Below are 16,750 nucleotides of genomic sequence, written 5' to 3'. Positions count from 1 at the left end.
GCCATTACGCCCAGCTAATTTTGTATTTTTAGTCAAGACGGGGTTCCTCCATGTTGGTCAGGCTGGTCTTGAACTCCTGATCTCAGGTGATCCGCCTGCCTCAGCCTCCCAAAGTGCGGGGATTACAGGCGTGAGCCACCGCGCCCCGCCGCCTACCTCACTTTAAGAGGGTTGAAGGGAAAGCCCTGCCTTCTGGGAATAAGCAGACAAAATGGAGGAGGGAATGGTATGGGCAGGAAATTAGGTGGGAAAATGCTTACTTATGGGAAATGGCAAAGACCAACCTGACTAAATAGAGTATCAGTAAAGGAATGATATGACAGAAGCGGAGACATATTCATCCAGAGGAAACTCAAACTTCAGGGACCCTCACTTCCTTGGCCCCTTCCAAGCACTTGGGAGGTGACTTAGCGATGTATTTAAGTGGTCCACATGGTTTTGTAAAATTTGTAAAGGTAAGCAGAGAATTTGGGTCTCATCAAAGCTGAGTTGGTGAATCTCTTCATAGGATATATTTTAAAAAGCTGAGTCAAAATGGAACTTCCCTCCCATCAGAAATAAAGGCAATAGTGCAGAGTATATAGTGATAGCTGAGCGTGGTGACTCACGCCTGTAATCCCAGCACTTTGGGAGACCAAGGCAGGTGGATTGCTTGAGCCGAGGAGTTCGAGACCAGCCCAGGCAATATAGTAAAACCCTCTATCTACAAAAAATACAAAAATTAGCTGGGTGTGGTGTGTGCACCTGTAGCCCCATCTCCTGGGGAGGCTGAGGTGGGAGGATCGCTTGAGTCCAGGAGGGGCAAAAAAAAGGACTTTTCTTTTCCCTCTTTTATTATTTATTTATTTATTTGTTTGTTTGTTTGTTTGTTTAATTCTGAGACTGAGTCTCGCTCTGTCACCCAGGCTGGAGTGCAGTGGCCCGATTTCGGCTCACTGCAAGCTCCGCCTTCCAGGTTCACACCATTCTCCTGCCTCAGCCTCCTGAGTAGCTGGGACTACAGGCACCCACCACCACGCCCAGCTAAATTTTTTGTATTTTTTAGAAGAGATGAGGTTTCACCGTGTTAGCCAGGATGGTCTCAATCTCCTGACCTTGTGATCTGCCCACCTCGGCCTCCCAAAGTGCTGAGATTACAGGCATGAGTCACTGTGCCCGGCCAGTTCTTAAGTTTTAGCCATGCTGGTAGAGATGTAATAATATATCCTGATTTAAATTTGCCCCTCTCTGATAACCAGATATGATGAGTACCTTTCCATATGCTTATTGGTCATTTGAATATTCTCTTTTGTACAGTGTCTGTCTTTTACCAATGTTTCAAAATTTGAATTTGTCTTTTTTGTATTAATTTATGGGAGTTCTTTATATATTCGGGAAACAAAGATTTTTTTTTAATGTATACATGGCAAACATCTTCCAAGTTGTGGTTTGCCTTTTTACTCTTATAATGTTGTCTTTTAATTAACCAATTTTAAAAATGATAACAATTGTGCTTCCACCATCTTTCCAGCCCAGTCATATTGGCGTGGAGATGCTTCTGGAAGCAACACGACGATGGCTGCCCAAGGAGAGCCCTGAGTCCAGTTCAAACTTGTACTGGTTGGTGATGTTGGTACTGGAAAAACTATATCCATGAAACATCATTTGGCTGGTGAATCTGAGAAGTATAGAGAGCTACCTTGGGTGTTGAGGTTTATCTGCTTGTGTTTCACACCAACAGAGGCCCTTTTAAATTTAATGTATAGGCCGGGCACAGTGGCTCATGCCTGTAATCCCAGTACTTTGGGGGGCCGAGGCGGGCGGATCACCTGAGGTCAGGAGTTCGAGACCAGCCAGGCCAACATGGTGAAACCCCATCTCTACTAGAAATACAAAAATTAGCTGACTGTGGTGGCGGGCGCCTGTAATTCCAGTTACTTGGGAGGCTGAGGCAGGAGAATTGCTTAAACCCGGGAGGTGGAGGTTGCAGTTAGCCAAGATCATGCCATTGCACTCCAGCCTGGGCAACAAGAGCAAAACTCTGTCCCCTCCAAAAATATAAATATAAATATAAATAAATAAATAAATAAATACGACTGGCCAGGAGAAATTTGGTGGACTGGGAGATGGCTATGGTATCCAGTCCCAATGTGCCATTATAATGTTTGATGTAACATCAAGAGTTACTTACAAGAATGTGCCCAACTAGCACAGAGATCTGGTATGAGTGTGTGAAAACATCCTCATCATGTTATGTGGCAACAAAGTGGATATTCAAGATAGAAAAGTGAAGGCAAAATCTATTGTCTTCCACCAAAAGAACAACCTTCAGTACTATGACATTTCTACCAAAAGTAACTACAACGTTGTCTTTTGGGATTTTTGTTTTGTTTTTTATTTTATTTTATTTTATTTTTATTTATTTATTTTTTGAGACAGGGTCTGACTCTGTCACCAAGGCTGGAGTGTAGTGGTGTAATCTCGGCTCACTGCAACCTCCGCCTCCTGGGCTCAAGTGATCCTCCCACCTCAGCCTTCTGAGTAGCTGGAACTACAGGTGCACCACCACACACAGCTACTTTTTGCATTTTTTGTAGAGACAGTGTTTTACCATGTTTTCTGGCCTGGTCTCAAACTCCTGGGCTCAAGCGATCCACCTGCCTTGGTCTCCCAAAGTGCTGGAATTACAGGCATGAGCCACTGCACCTGGTCAAAAAGTTACTACAACTTTGAAAAGCCCTCCTCTGGCTTGCTAGGAAGCTTATTGGAGACCTTAAGTTGGAGTTGGTTGCCATGCCTGCTCTTGTCCTATGAGAGGCTGTCATGGACCCAGCTGTGGCAGTACAGTACGAGCACAGATTAGAGGTTGCTCAGATAACTGATCTCCTGGATGAGGATGACGGACGACCTGTGAGGATGAAGCTGGAGCCCAACATCAGAGTCTGGTTTTATAGGAAGCTATCCTGCGATGTCAGTGGTGCAGCATGTGTGCCACTTTATTATCACCTGTGGGATGCCGAAGGACATGAGTGGGCTTTGGTGTAAATGTGGCAGTTCAAAAAATACCTTCATTGTTTGGACCGGCATCTTTCACTGTTTTGGAACACAGTTGATTTCTTCTTGAGTTTCAAATATGAGACACTACAGTCACACCACGATATTCAGTGGTGAAATCTTGTTTGTTACTATCATTCCCATTCCTTTTCATTTAGAATCAGAAGAAAGCTGTATTTCAAATATCTAAAAAATAATTACAATGAAATCAAAATTTTCAATATTTTCTTTTAAGTTAGTGGGTTTGTTGTCCTATTTAAGAAATCTTGGTTGGACATGGTAGCTTACACCTGTAATCCCAGCATTTGGGAGGCCAAGGCAGGAAGGTCACTTGAGGCCATGAGTTTGAGACCAATCTGGGCAACATATCAAGACCCTGCCTCTATTTAAAATACGAAAGGGAAGAAAGAAATCTTTATCTACCTCAAGACTTTAAAGATATTTCTCTAGGCTTTTATCTAGAACTTTATTGTTTACTTTTCACCTTCAGGTCCACCCTCCACCTACAATTAATTTTGTGTATGTTAAAAAGTAAGAATCAAGCTTTAATTTTTTAAAATATGGATATCAGCACCACTTATTGAAAAGATCATCATTTTTCCTCCTGAATTTCTTTAGCAACTTTGTCACACATCACATAGGTTGGTTTCTAGTTTTTGGTTTTTTTTTTTGAGATGAAGTCTCACTCTTGTCACCCAGGCTGGAATGCAGTGGTGCCATCTCGGCTTATTGCAACCTCTGCCTCCCAGAATCAAGCAATTCTCCTGCCTCAGCCTCCAAGTAGCTGGGATTACAGGCACCCGCCACCACACTCGGCTAATTTTTGTATTTTTAGTAGAAATGGGGTTTCACCATGTTGGCCAGGCTGGTCTCTATCTCCTGACCCCAGGTGATCTGCCTGATCCCAAAGTGCTGGGATTACAGGCATAAGCCACTGCATCTGGCCAGTTTCTAGATTTTGTTCCATCAGCCTATTTGTTTATCCTTGTGCAAATACTAACTGTATTAAGTTTTGATATCTGAAAGTGTAAGTCTCCAGTTTTGTTAAGTGTCTTGAAGACTGCCTTGGCTATTCCAGGTCCTTTGCATTTACATATAAAACTTAGAATCATCTTGTCAGTTTTCACCAAAAATCCCATGGGGATTTCAATTGGCATTGCATTAAATTTATAGATCAAGTTGTTAACATCTTAATACTTGTCTGTCACTCTAAGTATATAGCATATTCTTCCATTTATTTACATCTTCTTTAATTTATCTCAGCAATATTTTGAAGTTTTCAATGGAGAAATCCTACCAAACTTTCATCAGGTTTATTTCCAGGAATTTGATATTTTGGTTCTATTTGTAAGTGGTGTCTTTTTAAATTTCATTTTCTAGTTGTTCGTTGCTGTTACATAAAAATATAATTGACATTTTGTATATTGATTTTATATCCATTGAACTACCTAAATTCATGTATTAATATTAACCATTTGATTGTAGTTATCTATACTTATAATAATGTAATCTACAAATAATGACTCTAACTTTTTTCTTTCCAATTTTATACCTCATAATTCTTTTTCTTACCTTATTGCACTGGCTGTGACCTCCAGTACAGTGTTGAATAGAAGTGATTAGAGTGAACATCCCTATCCAACTCCCAACCCCAGGGGGAAAGTGCTCCATTTCACCATTAAGTGTGATACTAGCTGAGATAGTTTTGTAAATAGCCTTCTTCAGAATAAGAAAGAAAGAAACTGAAACTGGGTATGGTGGCATACAGCTTTAGTCCCAGCTACTCCGGAGGCTGGGGCAGGAGGATCCCTTGAGACCAGAAGTTCAGGCTATAGTGTACAGCATGATTGCATTTAGGAGTAGCCACTGTACTCTAGCCTGGGCAATATAGCAAGATCCTGTCTTGGATCTTGCTATCCAAGACAGCAAGGAAGGAAGGAAGGAAGGATGGAGGGAGGGAAAAAGGGAGGGAAGGAGGGAAGGAAGGATTATAGTTTGCTGAAAGTTGTTTCTTTCTTTCTCTTTCTTCCTTCCCTCCCTCCCTCCCTCCCTCCCTTCCTTCCTTCCTTCCTTCCTTCCTTTCTTTCTTCCTTCCTTCCTTCCTTCCTTCCTTCCTTCCTTCCTTCCTTCAAGAGATGATGCCTTGCTCTGTCACCCAGACTGGAATACAGTGGCACCATCATAGCTCACTGTGGCCTCAAACTTCTGGGCTCAAGAGAGTATCCTGCCTCAGCCTCTTGAGTAACTAAGATTATAGGTACAAGCCAACACACCCAGTTCTTTTATTATTTTAAGTCATAAATGAACATTTAAACTTTTTTTCCTGCATATCTTGAGGTAATTAGATTATTTTATTATTTTTCTCCTTTATTCTGTTAATGTGGTAAATTACACTGATTGATTTTAATGTGTAAAGTCAACCTTGCATTCCTAGAATAATTCCTACTTGTTCATGATATATTATCCTTTATTTATATTTTGCTGAACTTGGTTGCTAGTCTCTTATTTGGAATTTTTGCATTTATGTTCATGAGAAATATTGACTTGTAATTTTGTTTTCTTGTGATTATTTTGTTAAGTTTTGGTATCAGGGTTATACTGATTGGTAGAAAAAACTGGGGCCAGGCCTGGTGGCTTATGCCTGTAATTTCAGCACTTTGGGAGGCTGAGGTGGGAGGATTGCCTGAGTCCAGGAGTTTGAGACTAGGCTGGGAAACATAGCAAGACCTTGTCTCTAAAAAAAATAAAAAAATTTAGCTGGACACGGTGGCATGTACCTGTAGTCCTTGCTACTAGGAAGGCTGAGGTGGGAGGATGACTTGAGCCCAGGAAGTCGAGGCTGCAGTGAGCTATAATCATGCCACTGCACTCCAGTCTGGGTGATAAAACAAGACCCTGTCTCAATTTAAAAAGGAAGGAAGGGAGGAAGGGAGGAAAGGAGGAAGGGACAGAAGGAAGGAGGAAGGGATGGCAGGAGGGAGGAAGGGAGGGAGGAAGGAAGGAAGGAAAGAAGGAGGGAGGGATGGAGCAAGGAGGGAAGGAAGGAAGGAAAGAAGGGATGGAGGAAGAAAAAGAAACTGGAAAATATTTTCTATAAGAGAAAGTGAAGATAGTATTATTTCTTCTTTAAATATATGGAAGAATTTACTAGTAAAGCCACTTGAACCAAAAGAGTTCTTTGTGGGAAGGATTTTTATTTTGCATTTAATTTCTTTAGTACATTTGGACAATTCAGGTTTTCTATTTCTCCTTGTAAGTTGTGTTATTAGGTACACACACATTTATAATTGTATCTTCTTAAAGAATTGACTGTTTTGTCATTATGAAATGTTCCTGTTTATCTATGGTAATATTTCTGTGTTAAAGTAACCTTAGCTGACTAATAATAGAGCCACACCAGCTTCCTTATGAGTTGTATCTGCATAATATATCTTTTTAGAATTCTTTTACTTCCAAATACTGTGTATCTTATATTTAAAGTATGTTTCTTATTAAAAAAAAAAAAAAAGAAACATATAGTTGAATCTTATTTTGTTTTAATCCAGTCTGTCAATCTAGGTATTTTAACTGCATATTTAGTTCATTTACACTTAATGTAATTGCTGGCATAATTGAGTTTAAGTCTATTATCTTGCTGTATGTTCTGTTTTATCCCATTTGTTCTTTGTTCCTTTGTTCTTCCTTTCCTGCCTTCTTTTAGTTTAATCAAGTGTTTTAAATCTATTTTGTCTCTCAGCTCTTTAGTTATACCTATGTTTGCATTTTCTTTTAGTAGTTATTCTAGATCGTTATGTGCATGTTTAATTTATTATAATCTACAGATGTTCCTCAACTTATGATGGGGTTATGTCCCAATATGCCCATTGTAAGCCAAAAATATTGTTAAGTTGAAAATGCATTTAATCATCCCAATGAACTCATCATAAAGTTGAAAAACTGTAAGTCAAACCACTGTATTTCACCACATCTTATACAATGTGTAAAATGTCTAAAACCTTACAATAATATCTTAGTCCTTTCGTGTGGCTGTGAAAGAATATCTGAGGCTGGGTAATTTATAAAGAAAAAGGTTTATTTGGCTCACAGTTCTGCAGGCTCTCCAAGAAGCATGGCGCTAGCATTTGCTTCTGGTGAGGACCTCAGTCTGTTTCCACACATTGCAGAAGGCGAAGCTCGACTAGCATGTGCAGAGATCACATGGTGAGAGGAAGCAAGAGCAAGAGGAGGGAGGTGCCATGCCCTTTCTAATAACAGCTCTCACAGGAACTAATAAGAGCTCCCCAGTCCCAAGAGGGCATTACTCTACTCATGAGGGATCCCCCAATCATGATCATAGTACCTCCCATTAGGCCTCACCTCCAACATTGGGGATCAAATTTCAACATGAGTTTTAGGGGAACAAACATCCAAACTATAGCAAATAATAAAATTCCATGCCCTCCATTATGCTATTATCATGTAATTTTACTTTTATTATGTTATAATTATCACAATTATTATTGACTTAAACATATAGTTTAGTCTTAAATAATTTTACATTTACCTTTAGCAGTGCTCTTCATTTCTTCTTACAGATCTGTGTTTCTCTTTAGATCATTTTCCTTCAGTGTGGAGAACATCCTTTAGTATTCCTTGTAGTGTGAATCTGCTGGAAATGAATTAACTTTTATTTGTGTGAAAATGTGTTTGTCTTCTTCAGCTATCAAATGTTTGAAGACCCTTTTGTCTCAGTATAAAATTCTGGGCTGTAATTTGTTTTTCAGTATTTGAAAGATGTTATTCCATTGTTTTTTCATTGCCATTGTTGCTGTTGAAGAGTAAGCTGTAATTTTTCTTATTTGTTCCTGTGAATGTAATGTGCTTTTTCCCTTTAGCTGCTTATAAGGTTTTTTTTTGGTTGTCTTAGGTTTACAGCAGCTTGACAATACCTAGATGTTCTCTCTCTCGCTTTTTCTTTCTCTCTTTTTCAAATGTGCTTGAGGGCTTCTTGAATCTGTAGGTTAACATTTGTAATCAATTTTGGAAAATTCTCAGTATCTTTTCAAATATTTTTTCTGCCTTATTCTCTCCTCATGGAACTCAAACTACAGATATGTTAGACATTTTGCACGTCTCTGACACATTGTTCTTATTTTTTTTTCTTTGTGCTTTAGTTTTCAAATTTTTTATTGACATTTTTAGAGCAGTAGTCCCCAACCTTTTTAGCACTAGGGAATGGTTTCGTGGAAGACAATTTTTCCATGGACTGGGGACAACAGGGGTGGGGGTCGATGGTTTCAGAATGATACAAACTCATTACATGATGAGGGATGAGAAAGGAATTCAATTACATATTTTTCCATATGGCTGTTCAGTTATTCCCAATACCTTATTAGCAAGTCCCTTGCCCCATTTTTTCTTATTGTTTATTCTTAGTAAGATGTAAGCTGGCCAGGAGTGCTGGCTCATGCCTGTAATCCCAGCACTTTGGGAAGCCGAGGCGGGGGAATCACGAGGTCAGGAGATTGAGACCATCTTAGCTAACATGGCAAAACCTCATCTCTACTAAAAATACCAAAAAAAAAAAAAAAAAAAAAAAATTAGACAGGCGTGGTGATGGGCACCTGTAGTCCTAGCTACTCGGGAGGCTGAGGCAGGAGAATGGCGTGAACCCGGGAGGCGGAGCTTGCAGTGAGCAGAGATTGCGCCACTGCACTCCAGTCTGGGCGACAGAGCAAGACTCCGTCTCAAAAAAAAAAAAAAAGAAAGTTATTGATTTCTGTATATTATTTTTATATATTGATACTTTATTAAGTTATCTATTTATAGAAATGTCCTATTTTTTCTGTTGATTTTTCAGTTATGTAATTATATCATCTGCAAATACAGTTTTACCTTTTCTTTTCCAATTCTTATGACTCTAATTGCTTTTTCTTCTGTAATTGAATTGGCTGAACCTCAAATACAATCATTATCTATACGTGATAAACATTTCTGTTGTTGCAAACTAGAAGTAGAAAGTAACTCCTTCTTTTGACCAAAGGTTATATACCAGAAACCCAAAGGAAACATCATATTTAGTGGGGAAACCTTAGAAGCATTTCATTAGAAGGAATAAGGCAAAGATGCCAACCATTATCCCTAATGTTTAACATAGTCCTGAGGATCCTGGCCAATGCAATAAGGACACCAAATAAGAGGTATGAACATTCCGAGAAAAAGGATATAGCAGCCAGGCCCGGTGGCTCATGCCTGTAATCGCAGCACTTTGGGAGGCCAAGGAGGGCAGAACACCTGAGGTCAGGAGTTTGAGACCAGCCTGGCCAAAATGGTGAAACACCGTCTCTATTAAAAATACAAAAACTAGCCAGGCATGGTGGTGCACACTTGTAGTCCCAGCTTCTCGGGAGACTGAGACAGGAGAATCGCTTCAACCTGGGAGGCGGAGGTTGCAGTGAGCTGAGATCACACCAGTGCACTGCAGCCTGGACGACAGACTGAGACAATCTCAAATAAAAATGGAAAAGGGATATAGCTTTTATTTTGTGCAGTGATCTGATCATCTACATAGAAAAACCAAGAAATCACAAACTATTAAAACTAATAATTTAAAACTTCAACAAGATGCCTGGATACAAGATTGACTTTGAAAAATCTGTGGTAGTTTTCAACACCAGCAATAACTAACTAGAAAATATAATTTAAAATATTATTTCAAACATCAACAAAAATTTATATCTAAAAAAGTAGGTATAAAATATATCTAAGAAGACATAGATATAACAAGATATAAAAAGTAGATATGAAAATATCTAAGAAACAATTTAAGACCTCTACGGAGTAAGTTTTAAGACATAAAGACAGATGATAACCTTAATAAGAAATGGAGAGGGCCGAACACGGTGGCTCACATCTGTAATCCCAGAACTTTGGGAGGCTGAGGTGGGCAGATCACGAGGTCAGGAGTTCAAGTCCAGCCTGACCAACTTGGTGAAACCCTGTCTCTACTAAAAATACAAAAATTAGCTGGGCATCCCAGCTACGCAGGAGGCTGAGGCAGGAGAATCGCTTGAACCCGGGAGGTGGAGGTTGCAGTGTGCTGAGATCGCGCCACTGCACTCCAGCCTGGGTGACAGAGCGACACTCCGTCTCAAAAAAAAAAAAAAAAAAAAGAAATGGAGAGACAGTACATATTTTTTTCATAGGGATGACAATATTATAAAGATGTTAATTCTTCCTAAACTAATTTATAATTACAATGCAATCACAATCAAAACCAGTTAAATATTTTTGAGAAGCAAACTTACTGTAAAATCTAAATGGAAGAATAAGGTCTGTGAATATTAACCAAATTAGACTTGAGAAAAAAGAGAGAGATTCCCCTGTCAGATATTAAGACACGCTACAGGCCAGACGTGGTGGCTTACGCCTGTAATCCCAGCACTTTGGGAGGCTGAGGTGGGTGGATCACCCAAGGTCAGGAGTTTGAGACCAGTCTGGGCAACATGGCAAAAACCCATCTCTACCAAAAATCACAAAAATTAACTGGGCATGGTGAGGTGCACCTGTAGTCCCAGCTCAGGACGCTGAGGTGGGAGGATCACTTGAGTCAGGTAGACAGAGGTTGCAGTGAGCCAAGAGCTTACCACTGTACTCCAGACTGGGTGACAGAGTGAGACTCTGTTTAAAAAAAAAAAAGATACACTACAAAACAATACTAATAAAATCTAATAATCTGGGTATAATTGGTGTGAGAACTTTTAAATAGACCCGTGGACTAGAAGAGAGTTCAGGAACAGATACATTGTATACATGGAAACTTAATATAAAATAAAGGTGGCTTCATAAACCATTCAGGAAAATATAGTTTATATATGACATTAATGAAACTGGCTTACCCTAAAGAGAAAAATAAAACTGATTTCCTACCCATGCCACATGCAAATACTATCTTTGGAAGGATTGAAACATAAATGGGTAATATAAATCTATGCAGTTAATATGCAAAGGTGAACTAAGAGTGGGTAATAACTTCTTTAAACCTCTAAGCACAAACCATAACACAAAAATGAAAGGAAACAAATAAAAATTAAGACTTCTGTTCAGTGAAGACATTGATAAATAAAATTAACAATTGACTGGGAAAGACGTTTGCAGTGTCTAAAACCAACGAGCAATTATTAATACCTGGACATACTATTTACTATTGCAAATCAATAAGAAAAAGAAAGGTACCTCAATAGAGACTTGGGCAAAACATACCAAAAGGCAATTTTTTTTTTTTTTTTTGAGACAGAGTCTTGCTCTGTCGCCAGGGCTAGAGTGCAGTGGCCGGGTCTCAGCTCACTGCAAGCTCCGCCTCCCAGGTTTACGCCATTCTCCTGCCTCAGCCTCCCGTGTAGCTGGGACTACAGACGCCCGCCACCTCGCCCAGCTAGTTTTTTGTCCGGAGCTGCGCGCCCCAGCCATAGCAAGTAATTATTGACGATTAAACGCCTGAGCTCTATTCATTTCCACCTCTCACCTCCTTCCCAGATTTGTCTTTTTCCCTGTATTAAATACCTCGCACAAGATGGCGCGCTTCCTGCTTCTTCTTCACCCATCTTTCCCGCGCGCGCGAAAATTGTTACTTCATAGCAAAATGGTTACTTCCTAGCGCAGGCGCAACATGACGACCGACCGTTGAAACCAAAACCTGCCTGGCCGAGCCCTCTGAAATGAGATCATTTCCGCCTTGGCCCAACCCCTTCCTCTCCAAGTGTATATAAGGCACTGCATTACTGCCATTAAACGAGACTTGATCAGAGCACTGTCTTGTCTCCATTTCTCGTGTCTCTTGTTCCCCAAATTCCCACTCCCTCCTCCAGGGCCTGCTTCGACGATCCCGCGGGCCGGGATACGTGGCGCCCGAACAGGGACCTGGAAACGAGGGACTCTGTGAGGAAGAGGACGCCAAAGGACGGTCGACCGCTAACGAAGACAAAAGAAAGTGAACTCTTCCGATCACCGTGGGAACCTGCCGCGTCAGAATCGAAGGTAAGTGACGCGTCCGAAATGGGACAAGAATTAAGCCAACATCAGATCTATGTAGGACAATTAAAAGAGGCTTTAAAGATACGAGGAGTAAAGGTTAAAGGTAATGATTTGTTTAAATTTTTTGATTTTGTAAAAGACACTTGCCCTTGGTTCCCACAGGAAGGAACTATTGATATTAAAAGATGGCGTAGAGTAGGGGATTGTCTTCAGGACTATTATAATACTTTTGGGCCAGAAAAAATTCCTGTGACTGCCTTCTCTTATTGGAACCTCATTAGAGATTTAATAGATAAGAAGGAGGCCGATCCGCAAGTCATGGCTGCGGTCGCTCAGACAGAGCATATTTTAAAGGTTAGCTCCCGCTCTAACCTTACAAAGCCTCCGCAAGATACGGAGGAGGATCTCATTTCCCTCGAAAGTGATCATGAGGAAATCAAGTCTCCTTCTGTAACAGATAAAGAAATGCCACACGAAAACAAACCAAAAAAAATACCCAATTTTACAGATGCTTCAAAAAGAGGAGGAAATTAATAAGCCTAATCAATCAGACATAAATTGGGATGATTTAGAGGAAGAGGCGGCTAAATATCACAACCCTGATTTGCCTCCCTTTACTTCATACCCGCCCCCATATAATAAGACACATAATGAGGCTTCTGCGCCCATTGTTATGGCAGCAATAGATCCCAAAGAAGAATTAAAACAAAAAATTGCTCAACTAGAGGAACAAATTAAACTTGAAGAGTTACATCAATCATTGATAATTAGGCTCCAAAAGCTAAAGACAGGAAATGAAAAGATACCCAACTCAGACGCTATGGAGGGTTCCTTGCGCCCACCTCAGCGGCCTGGACAACATGTTCAAAAAGGGGGGTTAGTTGTTAGCCGACATGGAGAAGACTCCTCCCCCAAAGACGTTTTTCTGGTCACTGAAACCATAGATGAACGGGGACAGGCTTGGAGGCATCATACTGGATTTGACTTTACTATTATAAAAGAGTTAAAGACTGCTGCCTCTCAGTATGGGGCTACTGCTCCATATACTCTTGCTATAGTGGAATCTGTAGCTGAGAATTGGCTCACTCCTACAGACTGGAATACCTTAGTTAGGGCAGTCCTTTCTGGGGGAGACCATTTAATTTGGAAGTCAGAGTTCTTTGAAAATTGTAGAGACACGGCTAAAAGAAATCAACAGGCAGGAAACGGTTGGGATTTTGATATGTTAACTGGTTTAGGTAATTATGCAGACACTCAGGCCCAAATGCAATATGATCCTGGATTGTTCTCGCAAATCCAGGCTGCCGCTACAAAAGCCTGGAGAAAACTTCCCGTTAAAGGAGATCCAGGGGCCTCGCTCACAGCGGTTAAACAAGGACCCGATGAGCCATTTTCAGACTTTGTGCATAGACTTATGACCACGGCAGGTAGAATCTTTGGAAATGCAGAAATGGGTGTAGATTATGTTAAACAGTTAGCTTATGAAAACGCTAACCCCGCCTGCCAAGCGGCAATCAGACCTTATCGAAAGAAAACAGATTTAACAGGATACATTCGCCTTTGTTCAGATATTGGGCCCTCATATCAACAAGGCCTAGCAATGGCCGCCGCTTTTAGCGGCCAAACAGTAAGAGACTTCCTCATTAACAAAGGTAGAGATAAAGGGGGATGTTTTAGATGCGGTAAAAGGGGACACTTTGCAAAAGATTGGCATGAAAACCAAAATAAAAATCCAGAAGCAAAAATTCCAGGCCTTTGCCCAAGGTGTAAAAGAGGAAGGCACTGGGCAAACGAATGTAAATCTAAAACTGACAGTCAAGGAAATCCTTTATCCCCTAGGCAGGGAAACGGGATGAGGGGCCAGCCTCAGGCCCCGAAACAAGCATATGGGGCAGTCAGCTTTGTTCCAGCCAGCAACAGCAATCCATTTCAAAACTTAGTAGAGCAACCCCACGAAGTGCAGGGCTGGACCTCAGTTCCACCTCCCACACAGTACTAACACCTGAAATGGGACCACAAACCTTAAATACCGGAATATATGGACCTTTACCACCTAATACTTTTGGGCTGCTTTTGGGAAGAAGTAGTGTCACCATGAGAGGCTTACAAGTCCTCCCTGGAGTTATCGATAATGATTATGAAGGAGAAATTAAAATTATGGCCAGAGCTATTGATAGTATTATTACTGTCCCTCAAGGAGTTAGAATAGCTCAGCTAATCCTGCTACCTTTGGTCAAAACAAATAATAATATCCAACACTCTAATAGAAATATAAAAGGTTTCGGATCATCAGACATATATTGGGTGCAACCAATTACAAATCAAAAACCCTCTCTAACCTTATGGTTAGACGGGAAGGCATTCACTGGACTAATAGACACAGGAGCCACAGGCCTAGGGGTGTCACTAACCCCATATACTAAATTATCCAACCAATTAATTTCAGATGTACAGACCTTATCCAGTACTATACAAGATTTACAAGACCAAGTAGACTCATTAGCTGAAGTAGTTCTCCAAAATAGAAGAGGTCTAGATTTATTAACAGCAGAACAGGGAGGGATCTGTTTGGCTTTACAGGAAAAGTGCTGTTTTTACGCCAACAAATCCGGAATTGTCAGAGATAAGATAAAGACTTTACAAGAAGAACTAGAAAAGCGCAGAAAGGGCCTAGCCGCCAATCCATTGTGGACGGGACTCGATGGACTTCTCCCCTATCTCCTGCCATTTCTTGGTCCTTTACTTACTCTTCTACTCTTCCTCACTCTCGGGCCTATAATCCTTAATAAGCTTATGGCATTCGTCAGACAACAAATCGAGGCCTTCCAGGCCAAACCTATACAGGTCCATTATCATCACCTTGAGATGACTGAAAATGGTGAGTCTTATTTACCTCAATAAGACCACCTCCCCTGTGTGCTGAACTGGACAGTCAATGACGGGTAAGAGGACACTATCTCCACCGGAGCCTAAGACAGGAGGGCCGCCTTTGCTGCTGCCTTATCCCATGACGGGCCTAGAAGGTGGGGATGAGTTGACCCAACCTAAGACAGGCGCAGTTCCCGGGGGGTCGTTTTCTTGTCATAAAACAATAAAAAGGGGGACCTGTCCGGAGCTGCGCGCCCCAGCCATAGCAAGTAATTATTGACGATTAAACGCCTGAGCTCTATTCATTTCCACCTCTCACCTCCTTCCCAGATTTGTCTTTTTCCCTGTATTAAATACCTCGCACAAGATGGCGCGCTTCCTGCTTCTTCTTCACCCATCTTTCCCGCGCGCGCGAAAATTGTTACTTCATAGCAAAATGGTTACTTCCTAGCGCAGGCGCAACATGACGACCGACCGTTGAAACCAAAACCTGCCTGGCCGCGCCCTCTGAAATGAGATCATTTCCGCCTTGGCCCAACCCCTTCCTCTCCAAGTGTATATAAGGCACTGCATTACTGCCATTAAACGAGACTTGATCAGAGCACTGTCTTGTCTCCATTTCTCGTGTCTCTTGTTCCCCAAATTCCCACTCCCTCCTCCAGGGCCTGCTTCGACGATCCCGTGGGCCGGGATAGTTTTTTGTATTTTTTAGTAGAGACAGGGTTTCACCGTGTTAGCCAGGATGGTCTCGATCTCCTGACCTCGTGATCCACCCGTCTCGGCCTCCCAAAGTGCTGGGATTACAGGCTTGAGCCACCGCGCCCGGCCAAAAGGCAATTTTAAAGTAAAGAATGACCAGGTGCTGTGGCTCACGCCTGTTATGCCAGCACTTTGGGAGGCCGATGCAGGCAGATCACTTGAGGTCAGGAGTTCGAGACCAGTCTGGCCAATATGGTGAAATCGCATCTTTACTAAAAGATACAAAAAGTGGCCAGGCATGGTAGCTCATGCCTGTAATCCCAGCACTTTGGGAGGCCAAAGTGGGCAGATCACCTGAGGTCAGGAGTTTGAGACCCGCCTGACTAACATGGAGAAACCCTGTCTCTACTAAAAGTACAAAATTAGCCGGGCTTGGCGGCACATGCCTGTAATCCCAGCTACTCGGGAGGCTGAGCAGGAGAATCGCTTGAACTCAGGAGGCTGGAGGTTGTGGTGAGCTGAGATCGCACCACTGTACTCCAGCCCGGGCTACAAGAGCAAAACTCCATCTCAAAAAACAAAGTACAAAAATTAGCCAGGCGTGGTGATGGGCACCTGTAATCTCAGCTACTTGGGAGGCTGAGGCAGGAGAATCACTTGAACCTGGGAGGCGGAGGTTGCAGTGAGCTGAGATTGCACCATTGCACTCCAGCCTGGATGACAGAGCAAGGCTCCGTCTCCAAAAATAAAAATAAAAATAAAATAAAGAAACTTAAATGCCTATGAGTAGATAAGCCAGCATATTAGTAATCAGACAAATGATAAATAAAATGAATTATCATTGTATACCTATCAGACTGGCAATGTTCAGAAAGTGAAATAACATCCATTTTTGGTGGTTGGATGTGACTGCAGAGATCCTCATGCACTGCTGATGTCAGTGTAAATGGCTACACTACTTTGGAGAGCCATTTAGTCACATTACACACTGTGTATGCATAGATGAATACCTAGAAATTCTGTTATGCATGTGTATACAAAAGAAATTCCTGGCCAGGCACAGTGGCTCACTCCTGTAATCCCAGCGCTTTGGGAGGCCAAGATGGGTGGATTACCTGAGGTCAGGAGTTGGAGCCTG

At 41.5% G+C, this 16,750-nt stretch overlaps 1 long non-coding RNA gene and 1 pseudogene across 1 annotated transcript in view; one reads left to right on the top strand and one right to left on the bottom strand.

Moving 5' to 3' along the window:
• LOC103233083 (uncharacterized) overlaps window positions 1-16,750 on the bottom strand; it is a 35,402-nt gene that overhangs the window by 14,569 nt on the left and 4,083 nt on the right. The window contains exon 2 of the long non-coding RNA XR_012092952.1: window positions 7,577-7,681. This is a non-coding gene — a long non-coding RNA (uncharacterized lncRNA). The remainder of the gene's footprint in view (window positions 1-7,576; window positions 7,682-16,750) is intronic.
• Window positions 1,555-3,166, top strand: LOC140711751 (GTP-binding nuclear protein Ran-like; annotated as a pseudogene).

This window comes from Chlorocebus sabaeus, chromosome 5 (assembly GCF_047675955.1).
Source record: "Chlorocebus sabaeus isolate Y175 chromosome 5, mChlSab1.0.hap1, whole genome shotgun sequence".
NCBI classification, from domain to species: Eukaryota; Metazoa; Chordata; class Mammalia; order Primates; family Cercopithecidae; genus Chlorocebus; species Chlorocebus sabaeus.
This window is presented reverse-complemented; position numbering and strand designations above follow the sequence as displayed.